Below are 18,819 nucleotides of genomic sequence, written 5' to 3' on the forward strand. Positions count from 1 at the left end.
CACCACCGTGGCTACCACCTCAGACCACCACGACAGCACCCCCTCTCGCCGACCTCCACCATGGCGACACCAGAAGCAGCCCTGAATTCATCCCCTCTCCATAAAACCCAGATCTAGTGGTTTTAGGAGGGTGAGATGAGATTACAAGGGTGCGGGAAGAGATTAAGGGTGCCGGGTTTCGACGGGCGACGGTAGTATTGGTGTTTCGACGGCCAGCTGCGGACAATGAAGGGTGGGGAGTAGCTGACGGTAGTTCGACGAAAGTTACTGAAGGGTGGGGTGGCGGCGACGGTAGTGGTGGTTATTGCGGAGGCTGTGATTGTGGTGGATTGGTTTTTTTTTCTTTAATTTATTCATAAACATCCTAGTCATTAGCCACATCAGCGAACATTAGCCATGTCATTCGCCACATATGACACTTAACGGCTCATTTTGACGGAATTAAACTTCAGGGTCACGCTAATTACATTTAAGGGACTTCAGGGTTACCAAAAACTTTTTCTATTTTGTAGGGTTACCATGTGTGATTCGAAAAAGTTCAGGGTTACCATGTAGAAAAACCCAAAAAGTTAATAATAGTAATAATAATAATAATAATACATGTTACTAGAAACTTCCACCCACCCAAATATACATATTCCACCTACCCTTACCACACTCATCTTATCACATTTCACACAACTCACGAAAAATTTAGAGAGAGAGAAAGAGAGGGAAAAGGGGAGAGATTTGAAGGAATCTTTTGTCCCTCTACATCAAGATCTTAAAGTATGACCGTCTTATACTAGCCCATATTTTATTTAATTTATACCGTTGACCCGACATGACCTTGACCCACCTTGTACCGTCGTTGAGCACCTGTTGACCACCATTGACCGTGCTAAATTAGGGTTTGACCATGACTTATACATTGTTTGACCAACCACACCTCTTAAGGGTCTCACACACATTCCGACTCGCATAGCTCCATTTTTAACCTTATTCCGCATGGTTCTAAATCCAAGCAGGGAGAAATAAATACTATACATATTACATAAGATACACGCATGACGATAACTAGCATTTGATTAACACTTTCCATTCCTAAACAATCCAACTTAACACATCAACATGCTCACAAATAAACATCCAACATTCTTCACATTGACTTGGCTATAATTACTCATATAATCACATCATCTATTACCAACATGAATCTACCTTAGAAACACCAAAACAAGAATATGCAACAATTAGGCACACAAAAAATGTCTCATTACACCCACGCATTGTGACCGACTTGAGTTAAGAGGACAAGAGTACAACCTTGGGACGTCTCCCAAGCTTGTCACGAGATCCCTACAACTCCAACTGGATTTATTTTTAATTGACACCCCAAAGTTCATTGGTTCATTAGTTTAGGCTTCAAAATCGTCGCTCAGATACCACTTTGTAACACCCTTATAATCCGGGAGGCCTTTCTCAAGGCTATCCTAACCCATGAAGGTATCACATGACTTGGTTTCCCATGATTATAGTGCTAACAACCGAAGTAAAGCAATGTAGCATAGATAAGTTTAATGTTAAGTTAAGTTATTACATGTCCGGGGATTTAAATATCAATCCCAAATATACAAACCCGAATAAATAAAGTGGAGTCTAAAGTGTCAAAAAGCTAAGACAACAACAAGTGACGACATGCTAATGCAAGAACCGCTCCCAATCCTCCAACATATGTATACACAAGCAACCTCTCAAGCCAGTGCTCCCCATATAAGCGGAAATCATCATATGGTTCGCAAAAAACTTTTTAAAATATTTTGGTTAGCTTCAATAATACAAATGCCTACTAACTCATATGAATGTTAAAGGTTAAACGGTTATGATATGAAATAATGATGTAACAATGCAAATTATCTAAAATCCATGTCTCCTACATACCAAACCCGGTGACGGCATCGCATTAATGCCGCCAATAGCCGGACCGCAGTCTATAATAAGGTACTCGGGACACATCCGTCGTACCAGACCCGGGCACTAACAGGATCCCTGCCAGACATCGTGCCTCAACCATACGTGTCCCTCCAAACTCGAATCATTAAAGTGCAGGTCCCTCTTGGAGTGGGAAGCTCCAAGAAGCGACCCAAGCGTAAGACGGTGTCCCAATCGTCTTACGTCTCCTCAACAACAACCGATATGATATTCTCAAATCCTCCACTCACCACCTCCAACATCCACAATAAACCAAATATGCACATTATGCCAATAAGACTTTCCACAAAATAATAAACCATCTTATGACAAGAATCCACATGTTTACTAATAACCAACTAATTAATTGACAATCTTCCCAATTCATGTTATAATGCAACTAAGTGATATCGTGATGCCAAATACACATACCCAATCACAAGATATGATGAACACCCAGCATTAGTATGCAACAAAACCCTAATTACTTACATACTCATGTCATCATGCAACTACCACATGTATTATGTAATTCATGACAACTAAAGCGAAAGCAAACACTCATATTATGCAAATTGAGTAGTGAAACCCTACCTCTTGAAAATCTTCAAGTAATTAGGCAAGCCAGCTAGAAGGGCTCCTCAATAATGTCTCCTCCTACACAATTAAGAACTGACTATCACAACAAAATACTACAACAATAATAATACTAATTAACCCCTTAATTACCCCACTTAATTAGACAAAACCCTAACTTACAAGTGTAAACAAATGGCAAAGGATGTTAATTGGAGGACAAATCTTCAAAGTATGGACAAATTATTGAGAGGATAAGATTTGAGAGGATTTTAGGGGATTTTGAGAGATAACGAAGATAGGATTTATGGGAAGTGATTGGAAAAATTTGAAAAGAGAGCTTAAGTATTAAGGCCCAACAAACAAGGCCCAAACGCGAAAATTGGTCTAAACCCGTACACTCGGGTCGAGTGCCGGTGCCACTCGGTCGAGTGTGTAACACCCCGATTTTCAACTAAATTAAAAATTATATTTACATTAAAAAATCACGAAAATACGAGGATATTATAATCAATATACAAAGTCTCTTTACAAAATGCTATTTATACAAAATGATACAAAATGAAACAAAACTTCAACAAAGTCTTTAATCAGAAGCTTGACTTGAAAATCTTTTGAACTGTAGCGGAAGTCACCTGAAAATAAACCGTCACACCATTACCAAAGTAATACACACCACCTCAATATAAATAAGCCGCCTCTATCAATTTAAATATTAGAACTAAAGGAAAGGAAAGCCAGAAATCATTACTTTAGTATTTCCAATGACAAAAAGAAATGAACTAGGCTAAGGTAGGATTCACTCTACCTCATACAACAAGTAAAGGCAATTTTTTATGCCCGGCTCGCCACAGCGGGTTATGAGCCAAACTATAATTCTTAGCATTTTTGTATGTGAAGGGTCTATCGATCCGAAATACTCAAGAAGGGGGGGGGGATGAATTGAGTATAAAAACTTTTGCCCACTTTTTAGATTGTCCATATGAGCGTGAATTAATAATTAATTATTTAAAGTTTATCGATTAAACTTTAACTAATTAATCAATCAATGTAAACGTAGACGAAAAAATAAAGAAAAACGAGTGGCACACGTGGTTTTGAAGTGGTTCAGTTTCACAAGTCGAAACCTACGACCACAATTCTCGATTAATAACTTTGGTACCTTTTTACAGATTAAAAAATTATCAACCTACTTGTACAACTAACTCTAGTTGTAAATTACGTGAGTATCGTTAAATACTCGGTTTTGTCTAACTTATGTTAATAAGAAAGTGCTCAATTGTTCTTCTAGTGTTCATAATATGAACGAGTAGGAAACAATATTTAAGCGCTATTTTCCAATAACGTAATTCTTAGAAATAAAGAGCAATATGAAGCACGAGTTTTCGTAAGGGATTTTTGAATGCAAAACAATTTAAATAAAGGAATTTTAATATCACGAAAATTTAATTTGAAAGAATGAGGTACTCGTGTATATATAGTAAAGAAGAGAATTAGGGTTTAGTCGAAACCCTAGAAGGTGTCGTGAGACTCTAAAGAATTGTTTCTTAAGAAACAAATCTTAGCTCTTATTATTTTAATTCATTTCATATTTCATTTATGTAAATAAAATAAATCTAAATAGTTGTTAAGATGTGAAAATATCTTATAACAACTTATTCTAGATTCAACCTAATAGATTACTTGAGCAATGGGTTAGAACAAAATGGATGGCGGCTCATAAGCCCATCCTTTATTTCGAAACCCTTGTTAGAAATATAGATGTATGAATTGAGGTTTAGATCTAAATAAATTTGAGAACCCTAGATAGCATGACAACTCATATGTTTTTTTACTAATCAATTCATAGATATCATAAATTATTTAATCTAATCAAACCCGTATCTCCTTTCTAACATACACACACGTATAATCACGAAAAATATTAAAGATTTTAAGTTACGAAAATCAATTTTAAAACCCTAAATCGTGAGTACAAATTGCAGCCCAAATTTATAAGTCAAATGTCTATAACATTAAGCTTGGTAAGTAAAGTTATAGGTGAAATAGCTATAACTTTACCTTCCCAACATTACTTCTAAAAATACCGTTATTGGACGATGTCCTAAACTAGCAAGTCTTCCTGGAGATCTTCAGTATATGGATCATCTCTTCATCTTGATTATAAGCTCTTCATCTTGAGCTTCTTAAAGACTTGATCATGCCTTTTGCTTGAGTGATCATTGTAGTTGAGACATCCACAACAATGTTTTAAGATCCTTCAATGTTATAGCTCAAGCAGCTATAACATTGCTTTAATGATGCTTCACAAATCTTCAATGTTATAGTCACGAATGTTATAACATTGCTTGCTTATACCGTAACCCTTATTCAATCAAAGCATGACTAAACAAACGATTACGAGCAACAGATACATACATTTTATAAAGTACACTTGTCATTATCAAAACATAACATATAACTATATGGTCCAACAAATTTCCCTTTTTGATGATGACAAGTGTCTCCGATTTGTGACTAAGTGCAAGTTCCCCCTCAACATAATACTACCAATGATATAGTCAGTCGAACGCAAGAACAAGCTACTTATCTTCAAAGTTATAGCGTCTAAGGACCTTAAGAGATTAAAGGTTGAGATTAAAGGTTCTGACAAGGAGGAAGCTTAGGCAAATACTTAAGTCACAATCATTTGTTCTCCCTCTTGACATCATGGAAAAGACGAGAACAACACATAAACCAACTAGAATAATATAGACCGAGGAAAGAAATAAACATGCAAACATATATGATAAAACGAGAAACGAGTCTACGATAAGCATGCATAATAAAATATGTCTACTACAAACCAAGAGTATTATGCCTATGGGCCGAATAACAATTTTTGCCAAAGGGCCAAATAGAGTATGATGCCAAAATGGGTCGAATGGACAACAAAAGTTTATAGAATCAAAAGTTAAAAAGGCATTGTGTAGGATTAGGACGGGTTCAAGGAATGTTGTGATTCACAACATTGGAATTCACATAACCGGGACGAGTCCTAAACTCGTAAGAGTCAAGGTTATCAAAGCAAGACCGCACATAAGTTGCTTGGGCCATGACACACGTCTCAAAGTTGAGCTCCTTCAACGACAAAAGCCTTTGTTGTCTCAAATATGAGACCCATCTCCCCACGCATTGCTTTCCCGTCTCACCATAAAGCGCCACCTTGATTGGCGAATGGCCTCATGCATCGCCCTATCTGCATCCTTACCCATATTCTTAAGATGCCCTTCTAACCTACGCATGTAGGCTAGCACATCATCGTTGCTTACTCCACTAGAGACCGGAGCCACGGTCTTCTCCTTTGCCATACTCGCCACCGATGCTTCCAACGACTTAGTTTGAGCATCCATTTTCTCAGAAATACTCGTCATAAAGGAGTCTAACTTTTGTTCCACAGCCACCAACACATCCGACGACTTCTCCACCACACTACCTTTTGATAGAAAAATAAACTCGGGCCGAACCGTGACCACTTTCATCAACTTAACATACGTATCACACATTTCATCTTTAATTTTCACACCATAGCTTCCCGGGATCACAAACTTCTTATCCTCCAACAACCGAGAGATCAACATACCATAAGGTAAATCCGAAGTCGTATAAAATTTCTCCTCGGTGACAGAAATACTTGTTTGAATAATGCGATGAAAAACAAGTAAAGAAAGGCTAACCTTTTCCCCTTCGAGCCACTTGAATACCAAAACAATCTCATAACTTGAGAGCTTGTCATGGCCTCCTCGCTTTGGAACCACCGTGTTCCAGAGAAAATTAAGAAGGAACTTTAATTTAGGCGAGAGAGAACCCACCAACATGTTGCTTGTACCCGTAGCACCATCATCAAAAGAACGCTTAATTTGAAGGTTCTCCTCCTCAGTCACATCTCCCCACTCCGGACTCGGGTTGATTTCCATCCCATCATCAAGGATGGAAAACAGAGTTCAAAAGTATATCGATAGTGATTGTGACTTCGGACCCCATTCACAACCGCATGCAAGACACCCTTCATAATAAAAACCGAAGCATAAAATTGGATTACTTCAATAGGATAAACCGAACCGGTCATCTCAAAAATCTCGGTCCATTCTTGAAATTTCAAGAAATCGGAGAAGAATCTCAAAGCTTCAATTTTTGTGTACCAGGCCACGGGATAAGATCGTCTTCTATGGATACTATACCGGAGAACATTGTTCATACGTGTTTGCTCTTGTTTTGTAAGGCGAATCTTATCAAGTCCCACAGCCGTAGCATTCGACATATACTCCCGAAACAGAGTCCGTTGATGATCATCACGGATAACCACCACATGCACCTCCTCAACCGAATTCTCCTCAACAACGACTTTCTTTTTCCCTTTGTTAAGCTTTCTGCGCTTTTGCTCGACACTCGCTTCACCCCGGTTATAATCGGGGTTGGTTGGTTTTGGGTTGGGTTGTTGTGAGTGAATGGTTTTGGGTTGTTTGGGTTTGTTGCATGGAGGTTTTGGAGACTCGTCTTAGTGGATGACCGAGTTGAAGGTGAGTTGAATCGGGTTATAGGTGGAGTCATAATGATGATGATGAAGTTGTATGAAGTTTGGGATAGTTTGAGTGTGGGAGTTTTTTTAGAAAGAAAATTTTAGAGGGAGTGATGATGGTGATTATGACATGAGGGAAGTTGGGTATTTATGGTGTGGTAATTATTGAGTTTGGTAGGAGTAGGAAGTGAATTATAGGCGGCGTGTAGGCTTAGTTAGGTAAACATTCCCTTTTTTTTATATATAAAGAAATCTAGGGTAAATTTTATAAAAGATATGGTAAGATATGGCTAAAGGAATAAGGTAAGTCACATGGGATAAGATTTGGTAAATATTATGGATAACAAATTAGTAAAATAAGGTAGAGATATTTGATAGGATTTCAGCCAAAAGAGTAATTGTGATGGAAGAATTGGTTCCTAATTAAACACGGAATATATATAACTAGCAGACGGAATTTTTTCGTAAAATAATATAATATTCAACATAAATATACTTACAGCAGAAAATAAAAATACAGTCATACAATCTCGTCTATTTCTAGTCAGTCATAAAGACCATCAATATTTGAGACAAGTTTAGCTGCCACCAATTAAACCAATTCTCAACCGTAAAATCTCAAAACATTCTCAGGCCAATGCCTTTGTCAAAATATCTGCTCATTGTTTTTCTGTACTATAAAATTCAAGTCTTATGTTGCCCTTATCGACATGGTCACTTAGAAAATGGTGTCTAATATCTATATGCTTAGTACGAGAATGCTGTGCAGGGTTTTTAGAAATAATAATAGCACTCCTATTGTCACATAAAATAGGAACACACCCAACATTAATACCATAATCACATAATTGTTGTTTAAGCTATAATAACTAAGAACATACCAATGCAGCAGCAATATATTCGGCTTTGGCAGTATATAGGGCAATTGAATTTTGTTTCTTTGACCCCCATGTTATAATACATGGTCCAACAAATGTAGGTATGCTGGAAGTGCTTTCCTGTCAAGCGAACAACCTGTATAGCCTGTATCTGAATACTCTATGAGATCGAAATTACACTTAAGAGGATACCACAGATATAATTAAGATGTACCAATTATATAACTTAAGATTCTCTTAACTGCTATCATATACGATTCTTTAGGCTACGATTGAGATCGAGCACATACGTATACACTAAACATAATATCTGGGTGACTAGCAGTTAAATATAGAAGTGAACCAATCATACCTCGGTAAGTCGATTCATTGACAGACTTACCATCTTCGTCCAATATTAATTTCTTATCAGTGACCATAGGAGTGGGCATAGAATGAGAATTTTCCATTCCAATTTCCTGATTATTTCCTTGATGTATTTTTGTTGGTCGATCGTAATGCCTTCACTAGTTTGTTGTATTTGCAGTCCGGGGAAGAATTTGAGTTCTCCCATCATGCTGATTTCGAATTCTGAAGTCATTAACTCTGAAAAATACATACACAACCTATTATTAGTTGATCCAAAAATAATGTCATCAACGTAAACTTGTACAACTAATAAATCTAAACCCTCGGATTTTAGGAATAGAATTTTGTCAACAGATCATCTTTTAAACTCACTATCGAGTAAAAATTTGGACAATCTGTCGTATCAAGACCTGTGAGCTTGTTTCAATCCATATAAAGCTTTATGTAATTTATAAACATGGTTTTGAAATTTTCTATCTAGGAATCCAGGGGGTTGCTCTAAAAAGACTTCTTCATTCAAATAACCGTTAAGAAATGCAGTCTTAACGTCCATTTGAAATAATTTCATTCTTTTGTGAGCTACAAAAGCTAGTAATAATCTACTAGCTTCAAGTCTGGCTACGGGAGCAAAGATCTCATCATAATCTATTCCTTCTTATTGATTATACCCATGCACAACCAGTCTTGCTTTCTTTCATACTATAACTCCCTTGTCATCTAACTTGTTCCTAAACACCCATCTTGTACAAATAACAGATCGATATTTAGGCCTCGGAACTAAGTGCCAAACTTTATTCCGTTCGAACTATTGAAGCTCTTCTTGCATAGCGACAATCCAATCTGGTTCAGCAAGAGCTTCCTTGATATTTGTTGGTTCGATGGTGGAGAGGAAGGAATAGAACGAGCAGAATTTATTTAACTTTCTACGAGTTTGAACACCCTTCTTTAAACTTCCAAGAATATTCTCCATGGGATGAGAATCCTTATATCTCCATTTCTTAAATGTTGGAGGCTCATCATTGTCATTTGAACTGGGTTCATCTTCTTCGAATGAATGGGATCTAAGAATTATTCCGCCTGAATCCAATCTTGGGGTTGTAGCAGAATCAGGTATACCTCTGGGTTCTGTACCTTGGTTTGGATTTGAAATTATAGCTTCATCAGTTATAACTTCAGTTTCCATATTCTTGTTTTGAGAGGAGGTTATAGTATCATCAACTATAGTCTCATCTCCCTTTCCCTTGTCATTTGAAGGACTTCCAAGTTCATCATTAGCGCCTTCAATTTCTTTATCTTCCTCATGCAATTCTGGAGGTTCATCTCTGGATAGACGGAAATCTAGTTCATTCAAATCTTCTTCCTCATCCTGCTCGGCTTTATCAAACATATTATTCTAATAAAAAATAACATGAACACTTTTCTTGATGCATAAGGTTTTTTTATTAAAAACTTTATATGTTTTACTATGATTAGAGTATCCAAGGAAAACAGCTTCGTCACTTCTGGGATCAAATTTGCTTAAACGGTTTTTGCCATTGTTATGGACGAAACATTTACCCCCGAAGCAATGTAGATGAGATATATCAGGTTTTCGTTCTCTAAGAAGCTCATAAGGAGTCTTCTTAATTATAGGTCTAATCAAACCTCGGTTGTGAACATAGAATATAGTACTAATAGCTCCAGCTCAAAAATTACGAGGTAGACCACTACATAAAAGCATAGTGCGTGCCATATCCTCTAGTGTTTTATTCATACGTTCAACAACACCGTCTTATTGTGGGGTACGTGGTGCGGAAAAATTGTGTACCACACCATTTTCCCTACGGAATTCTATAATAGCATGATTATCAAATTCGGTGCCATGATCGGCACGTATAGAAACTAATTTTGTTTTATACTTATTTTGGGCAAGCTTCATTACAACAACAAACTCATCGAATGTTTCATCTTTTGAACATAGAAAGATAGGCCAAACATATCTTGAATAGTCATACACTAGAAGAAAAACATACCTGGATCTACCTCTACTTCTTAGCTTCATTGGGCCACACAAATCCTTATGTACTAGTTCCAGTGGTTCTTTGGTGCTTACTACTCCTCTAGATTTGAATGACGATCTCACATATTTGCAACGAGCACACGAGTCACATAGAGTTTTGATGTATCACTTTTATATATACTTTTATAGCTCCCTTTATACCATTTTACATACCGTTTTCGTGCCTTTATATCATTTATATGCCTTATTTCAATGAATTGTCGATACTGCCGCTATTTTGTGTTTTAATGCAGAAATGACTCGTTATGAGTATGATCAAGCAAAGATTAGCATGGCGGAGACGGCATAGTAGAATACACGAATCATGGCACGAGGAACGAGGAAGCACGAAAGGTAGAAGTGGAAGAAAGAAGGAAACCGTCTGTGAAGCAGGCTCCTCGATCGTGTCAGGGAGGACTCGATCGAGCAATTGTCCTCGATCGAGTCACCTCTGGCTCGATCGAGGAACCTTTGTGACGGATTATTTTCCGGATTTTCCAAAAATGATTATCTCTTGTTATAAATTAGAAACTCGTACTTTATTTTAGGTTACGCTTTTATTTACCTTCATACTGTTGAATACTCTCTTAGAACCTTAATCTTTCCTTGCTACGGTACTAATCTTTCCTCAATAATTAATCGTTCATTGTTTTATGTTAATTGATCATTGTTATTTCATGCTTTTAATTATGTCTTCAATCTTAATCATTGTTTTTATTACTTTAATCATGAGTAGCTAATTACCTCATCTAGGATGACGGGGATCTAGGTTAATTAAAAGGGAAAATTGATTAATTGCTAGTGATATCGCATAAGTTGTTGTTTGATTATTGTCATTCTTCTAGTTAATTAACTTAAGGCCTGAGTTATTAATTAGTGTAGCTAATTAATCCTTTCGCCGCCCGGGTTAAAATTAATATAGGCTGCGATAATCAAATAGATTGTATCTAATTATAGCGACCGCATGTTAGAATCGATCTAAAGGGCATAATTGAGTCGAACGATCTTATGACCTTAAACAACTTGATAGATCTAGCAATTAATTAATAGTCCCCAGATAATTGACCTAGTGAACTGGAAATCCTAGACCTTTAATATTATTGTTTAAACCTCCTTTTAATCACTTGCAATTAGTTGATTAGATCAAAACAAAACAAACCCCCCAGAAAACGGTTACCTTTAGACAATTTAAATATTTACAGACTTAGCTTTTACCGCCTCCTTGTGGATTCGTTACCTGTCTTACTGCTAGCTATTCTTGTTAGTTCTGAGATAGTTTTACTTTGATTTGGTGATACGACTTTAGCCACGTCAAATTTGGCGCCGTTGCCGGGGAGGCAACAATTGTTTAGTTTGTTTGTGTTTATTTTGTCTTTTTGTCTCAGGGAACCCAGTTCCTTGAGACCGTTCTCACACTTCTCTTGTTAGTTCCGTTTATGCCCAGGTCTAATAGGTCCGAGATTATCCCTTTTGATCCTGAACCAGAGAAGACTTTTCGCTACAGACGGAAATTTAATCAAGAAGTGGGTCAAGTAGAAGACTTGAGTATACTTGACGTCGAGACAGCGAGCTCAGCAGAGTCAGCCGATCGGTCCTACGAAGAGGAAGAGAACGACATTCCTATTCCTGAAATTCCAGTCACAACTGCTATTCCCGAAACTACCATCATGCCTACTCTAGCCAGTCACTCCGAGCCGACCTTAGCTTCTATCCCACAAGGATTTAAGCTGCCCACTACTACCAATGGAACTTTTGAGATTCGGCCATCTTACATCAATTTGGTGGAACGAAATATGTTTGGAGGGACAGCTCTTGAGGATCTGCGACACATATGGAGAAATTTGTCACCTCTTCTGTTTCTATTCAATTAACAAATGGAGTGACACAAGATCGAGTTAAGCGGTGCTCTTTCCTTTCTCTCGAAAGATGGAGCTGTGAGTGGTTGAGAGATCGGATATGGATACTTGAAGGAGTTCTTGATCGAATTCCTTGGCTCTTACTTTCTACAAGAGGTACTTCCCACCTCAAAAGACTAATGCTTTGAGAAGTCAAATTACCAGTTTCAAGCAAGGAGCTACTGAAGATTTGAATGAAGCTTGGACTCGCTTCAAACGTATAGTCCGATCAGTTCCCCATCATGGATTCCCAAAGTGGTTTATTTGCAACCAGTTTTATAACGGGTTGTATGACGATCATCGTGCCCTTTTGGATTCTTCTGCTAATGGGAGGTTTCAAGATAACACCAATGATGATAATGCGTGGAAGTTAATTGATCAGATTGCTACCCATACCGCCAGGTATGGAAATCCTAGAGGAAGCACGCGAGGTACTGGTGTTGATAGTGCCCTGGCGGCACAGCTGGAGACTATTTCTGCCCAGATTGTTGAGATAAAGACTACCCAATCATTGGGTAGTAAGGAGAGAGTTCATGCCATGAGTCAGCAAGTCGAGGAGTCTTGTGCTAGATGTGGTTTAGACGATCATGGTGCAGCTGATTGCATGAGTACATTGGAGCAGGTTAATGCTTTTCAGGCCTACAGACAAGGTGCACAAGGTACACCCTTCTCCAATTTCTACAATGAAAGAACGTAGGAGCACCCATTCCTTCAATGGTCTAATCAGAATGTACAAAACCCGCAGCAGCCACAGAAGAATGTTTATGTCCCTCCCAACAATCGTGGTAATCAACCACCAGGGGGATATCAAAGGCAAAATCAAGGAGGCCAGCAGTTTAACAATCAATATCAACAGCCTCCTCAGCAAACTCCTCAACAAGCTCCGAACAGTGAGATGGCAGAGTTGCGCAATCTTTTGCAACAAACTTTGTCGATGCAGTAGAAGCAGACAGCTTAAATTTCTGAGCTAATTGCCCATAACAAGATGCTAGATAATCAAGTGGCTCAGATGGCACTTCAAAACCCATCAAAACAGGCGGTAAGTCTTCCTCCTCAAGGTAAACAAGCTCACGAGCAAGCTAATGTTATTCAGCTGAGGAGCGGTACTTCTTATGCTAATCTCGACCTGCAAAGCCTTGGTAATGATGTGCCCACTACTGATGATGAAGCCCCTATTATGCATCCCAAAGGATTGGGTAATTTGGAGCTTAGTGATGATGAAAAAGAACCTAACGAAGTTGAAACACGAGCTGACGATAAAAGCAAAAAAGACGAAAGAGCTAAACCTGCAGATGATCCTCGATCGAGTCAGCCCCAGCTCGATCGAGGAACCATCCAGCTCGATCGAGTCACCTCTCGACTCGATCGAGGCACCTCTTCGACAGATGACGGTGTTTCAAAAGTTGTTTCTATGGTCAAGCCAGCCGAGCCCATAACTATTGCACTACCTTTTCCTCATCGACAACAAAAATCCAAGCTGGATAAGCAGTTTGGTAAGTTTATGGAGGTCGTGAAGAATCTACAGGTAAGTGTCCCTTTGACTGAATTAATTACTCAAGTGCCAGCTTATTCAAAATTCATGAAGGAGATTTTGACAAGGAAGAGATCCTTTGACGCGGTGGAAACTATTGCTTACACTCAGAAATTCAGTGCCATGTTGCCAATTAGTTCACCACCTAAATTAAAGGATCCAGGAAGTTTTTCTATCCCTTGTCATATTGGTCACCTTGATATTAGTAAGGCTCTTTGCGATTTAGGAGCTAGTGTCAGCGTTATGCCTTATTCTGTCTGTAAGAAATTAAATATGGGTCCGTTGACAGTTACTAATATGACATTACAGATGGCCGATAGATCAGTTAAACACCCATTGGGGGTGTTGGAGGATGTTCCCGTTCGTATTGGGAAATTTTTCATCCCTGTGGATTTTGTTGTCTTATACATGGCTGAGGACAACCAAATCCCTATCATTTTGGGCAGACCGTTCTATGATACTGTGGGGGCGGTTATAGATGTTAGGCAAGGGAGATTGACTCTAGCTGTAGGGGATGATACGATTGTTTTTAACTTAGAAAAAGCATTAAAACATCCCATGATAGAAGAAATGTTAGTTATTTAGACCATGTTAATACTCATCTTATGATATTAAAATTACAAATTAATTTAAAGTGGTCTAAATCTACATGCATGCAAAAGAATGTATAAAAGAGATGGTATAAAACCATCTTAAGACAAAAATTCCTTACATTGTTATAAGGCAAAATGGGCACAACTCAAGGACTCCTTCCTTGATGTTGTTCTTGTGCTAATGCAATAAGGATAATCCTCCAACACCTTAATTACCAAAGTTGGTAATCTCCTAAGGTGGCACCCAAGATTAACCCAAAATACTACTAAAAATACTAACTAGGTAAATGTAGTAGTAACCTTGTTTTTGTATATTTGATGTAATAGATAATATTATTACTTTGATAATATTATTATTTGATAAATATATGTGTTTTTTTTATGTTTTAAGATGGAAAAATAAGAAAGAAAATTGGTCCCTTACAAGAAATGCCAATCGGTTTTTATAAGCTAAAGATGGACCAATTTTTTTCTCAATTTTTCAACTACTCAAAATGAGGTGAATAGTAGGGTATATATAGCAAAATATAGGGAACAAATCTTAGTGGAAAATCCACTTAAATAGACACATGTATGCCCTCAAAAAACCGGATTAATTGGACTGTATTTGGTCCATTTCGGTTTTCGACATTTGCCCCACAAATGCTTATAAGTCTTATATTTAATTATGTTACATAATTAAATATTAATTTAATTATTTAACACTTAAATAATATAAATTAACTACCAATAACTACTTAACCATTTAGTAATCATAAGACCATTTTATCAACAGACAATGTGTCAATATTAACCCATTTAGCTAATTTTACAACCTCCTGTAAAATTTAATAGCTAATTGATTCTACCTCAAAACATATACACATATCGTATAAAATTAATTAATTAAAAATTAATTAATAAATTCTAATCATTTATTATTTAAATATCACATAATTAAATAATAAATCTCCTTGTCCCGAGTTCGTAACCCGTCATCAAATAATACTTTTACGTGACTAATTAAAAGTCAAGTAATACAAGGAATTAATTATCTCGTATCTCATACAAACAATTAATTTATTCTATTTGGGCGTCATCCTATAGGTGTGACCTAAAGGGATCAGCTGATCACCGCCGTCACACGACAGTAATGTCAAACTCTAGTCAGCCAATCATTACCGATTAACGATGACCAGCTGACAAATAAATAAATAAATCCCTAATATTCCTTTTACAAGATTTATTATGTAAATGCACTTATTGTGGAGGACACTACTCCAACAATCTCCCACTTGTCCGACACAAGTGTGCGTTACCAATTCTCTTGTCCAAAAATATCTCCCACTCAATGCAAGATGTCTTTCAGGTCGTTCTTGCACGTGGTCATATCATAAAGTGGTTTCCTCGATCAGGAGAATGACTGTCTGACTGGATAATCTACTATAGATCGCATCCGAGCGTGGCCACGCATTCACAATCATCTCTCCTCGAGTGGCCTTGAGATAAAATATGACTTAAAAGGACAATACTGTGGACCTATTTTTTTCGTTCGATACAGATTACAATGACCCAGTAAATGCTCATCGGCCTCCTTTTACGGTGCGACCTAGAACAAAAACTAAAGCCACCGGAAAACCGTACCAACTCAGACAAATAGTCACCAGTCTAAAGAATTGACTCGAAGGAATAAATAGAAGTCCTCGCCACGACCTAGCAACAAAAGGACTCTATAAACGGTCACTGTCCGACAAATTGTCTCACGATATGCTTATGTAATCGACCAGTCATCACTATGACCATATGACAGTCGAACCTGTCATCTATCGCCTTACAATCTAGTCACTCCGAGACGTCACCTCATTAAGTAAATAGGGACACAATACAATGTTAATCCAGTTCACTTAATAGAGTTCGACATTGTCTTTACAACCTATTTGGAGAAAACAAAGTATATAAATTCAGACAAAAAACTGAATATAACGATAAATGCAACTTATCATATATGAAATAATAAATACAATATTTTGATTATTACATATCATATAATTTACAACGATTCGCATTCGTCTCAACCCCATCGAAACTACATGACTATCATGTTTAGCTTGAGACAATGGCTTGGTTAAAGGATCGGCGATGTTGTCACCGTCCCAACCTTACAAACTGTAATTTCTTTCCTTTCTATTAAATCTCTAATTACATGAAATTTCCTAAGTACATGTCTAGACTTGTTACTAGACTTGGGCTGTTTTGCTTGAAAAATAGCCCCACTGTTATCACAATACAAAGTGATAGGATCCTCGGCGGTCGGAACTACTTTCGATCCCTCTAAAATTGCCTAATCTAAACGACTTCCTTTGCGGCCTTCGGAGGCCGCAATGTACTCGGCTTCCGTTGTAGAATCGGCGATCACGAGTCTTTGAAACTTCTCTAGCGAACCGCCCCTCCGTTCAACAAAAAGACAAAACCAGCCTGGGATTTCAAATCACCCCTATCAGTTTGGAAACTGGCATCCGTATAACCTCTTACACGTAATTCATATTCTCCTCCAAACACTAAGAATGAATCTTTAGTCCTTCTCAAGTACTTCAGAATATTCTTGACGGCTATCCAGTGACTCTCACCTGGAGTTTTCTGAAAACGACTCGTCATACTCAAAGCATACGAGACGTCAGAACGAGAACACATCATAGCATACATGATCGATTCAACGAAAGCATAGGGAATCGATTTCATGCGTTCAATATTCTTAGGCTCGAGGGACACCGTGACTTACTCAAAGTGATCCCACTGCCCATAGGTAGAAAACCTCTCTTGGAGTTTTTCATATTGAATCGGTCAAGAATCTTATCGATATAGGCTTCTTGACTCAATGCTAATATCCTTTTGGATCTATCCCTATAGATCCGGATACCCAAGATGCTTTGTGCTTCTCCCAAATCTCTCATTTGGAAGTGATTTCCCAACCACTTCTTAACAGAAGCAAGCATATCAACATCATTCCCAATGACTAATATGTCGTCCACATAAAGAAGTAAGAAATTAACTTTACTCCCACTAAACTTCATGTATAAACATGGTTCCTCAACACTTCGAGAAAAACCATTCTGTTTAATAACATGATCAAAACGATGATTCCAACTCCTTGACGCTTGCTTAAGACCATAAATGGATCTCTTAAGTTTGCATACTTTATTAGGATTTTTAGGATCCACAAAACCCTGAGGTTGTGTCATGAACACTTCCTCTTCTAGAAACTCATTCAGGAAAGCGGTTTTGACATCCATTGGCCATATCTCATAATCATGAAATGCAGCAATCGCTAACATTATCCGAACAAATCTAAGCATAGTAACTAGTGCAAAAGTTTCATCATAGTATAAACCATGAACCTGAGTGAAACCTTTTGCAACCAATCTAGCTTTATAGAGATCATTATGTCCATCCATGCCGATTTTAATCTTGAATATCCACTTACATTGAAGAGGTCGAACATCTTTAGGTAAGTCAACCAGGTCCCATACCTGATTATCGTACATGGAATCCATTTCGGATTGCATGGCCTCGAGCCATAGCTTAGAGTCAGAACTCATAATAGCTGCTTTATAGGTCTTGGGTTCATCACTTTCTAAAAGTAAAACCTCATAGTCATCATCTTCCTCGATAATACCAAGGTATCTATCAGGCTGGCGACTAACCCTTTCTGACCTCCTAGGTTCAGAAGGAACAATAACTGATTCAGACGTAGAAGGAACATCTTCCTGTATTGTCATATTAGCTTGTGGCTCTTGAACTTCGTCAAGTTCAAATTTTCTCCCACTCTGTCTTCTAGAAATAAACTCTTTTTCTAGCAAGACAACTTCACGAGCCACAAACACTTTGTTCTCGTTACTATTGTAGAAGTAATATCCACAAGTTTCCTTAGGGTAGCCTACAAAAATACACTTTTGAGAATGAGGTGCAAGCTTATCGTTAGACTTGCTCTTGACATAAGCATCACAACCCCATACTTTCATGTATTGCAGATTCGGGACTTTCCCTTTCCATATCTGATATGGAGTTTTGTCAGTTGCTTTAGTGGGACTTTTATTAAGTGATTGTACAGCAGATAAAATGGCAAAACCCCAGAATGACTTAGGTAACTCTGTTTAACTCATCATCGATCGAACCATATCTAATAAAGTGCGATTTCTCCTTTCAGCCACACCATTTAATTGTGGTGTGCCAGGAGGAGTTAACTGAGATACAATCCACAGTTTATAAGGTGATCTTTAAAGTCATTTCTTAAATATTCCCCGCCACGATTTGATCGTAATGCTTTAATCTTCTTATTTAATTGGTTTTCTACTTCATTCTGAAACTCTTTGAATTTATCAAAAGCTTCGCTTTTATACCTCATTAAGTAGATATACCCATATCTACTCATGTCATCGGTAAAAGTAATGAAATAGTCAAAATTACCTCTAGCAG

This window comes from Silene latifolia, chromosome Y (genome assembly GCF_048544455.1).
Source record: "Silene latifolia isolate original U9 population chromosome Y, ASM4854445v1, whole genome shotgun sequence".
Taxonomy (NCBI): Eukaryota; Viridiplantae; Streptophyta; class Magnoliopsida; order Caryophyllales; family Caryophyllaceae; genus Silene; species Silene latifolia.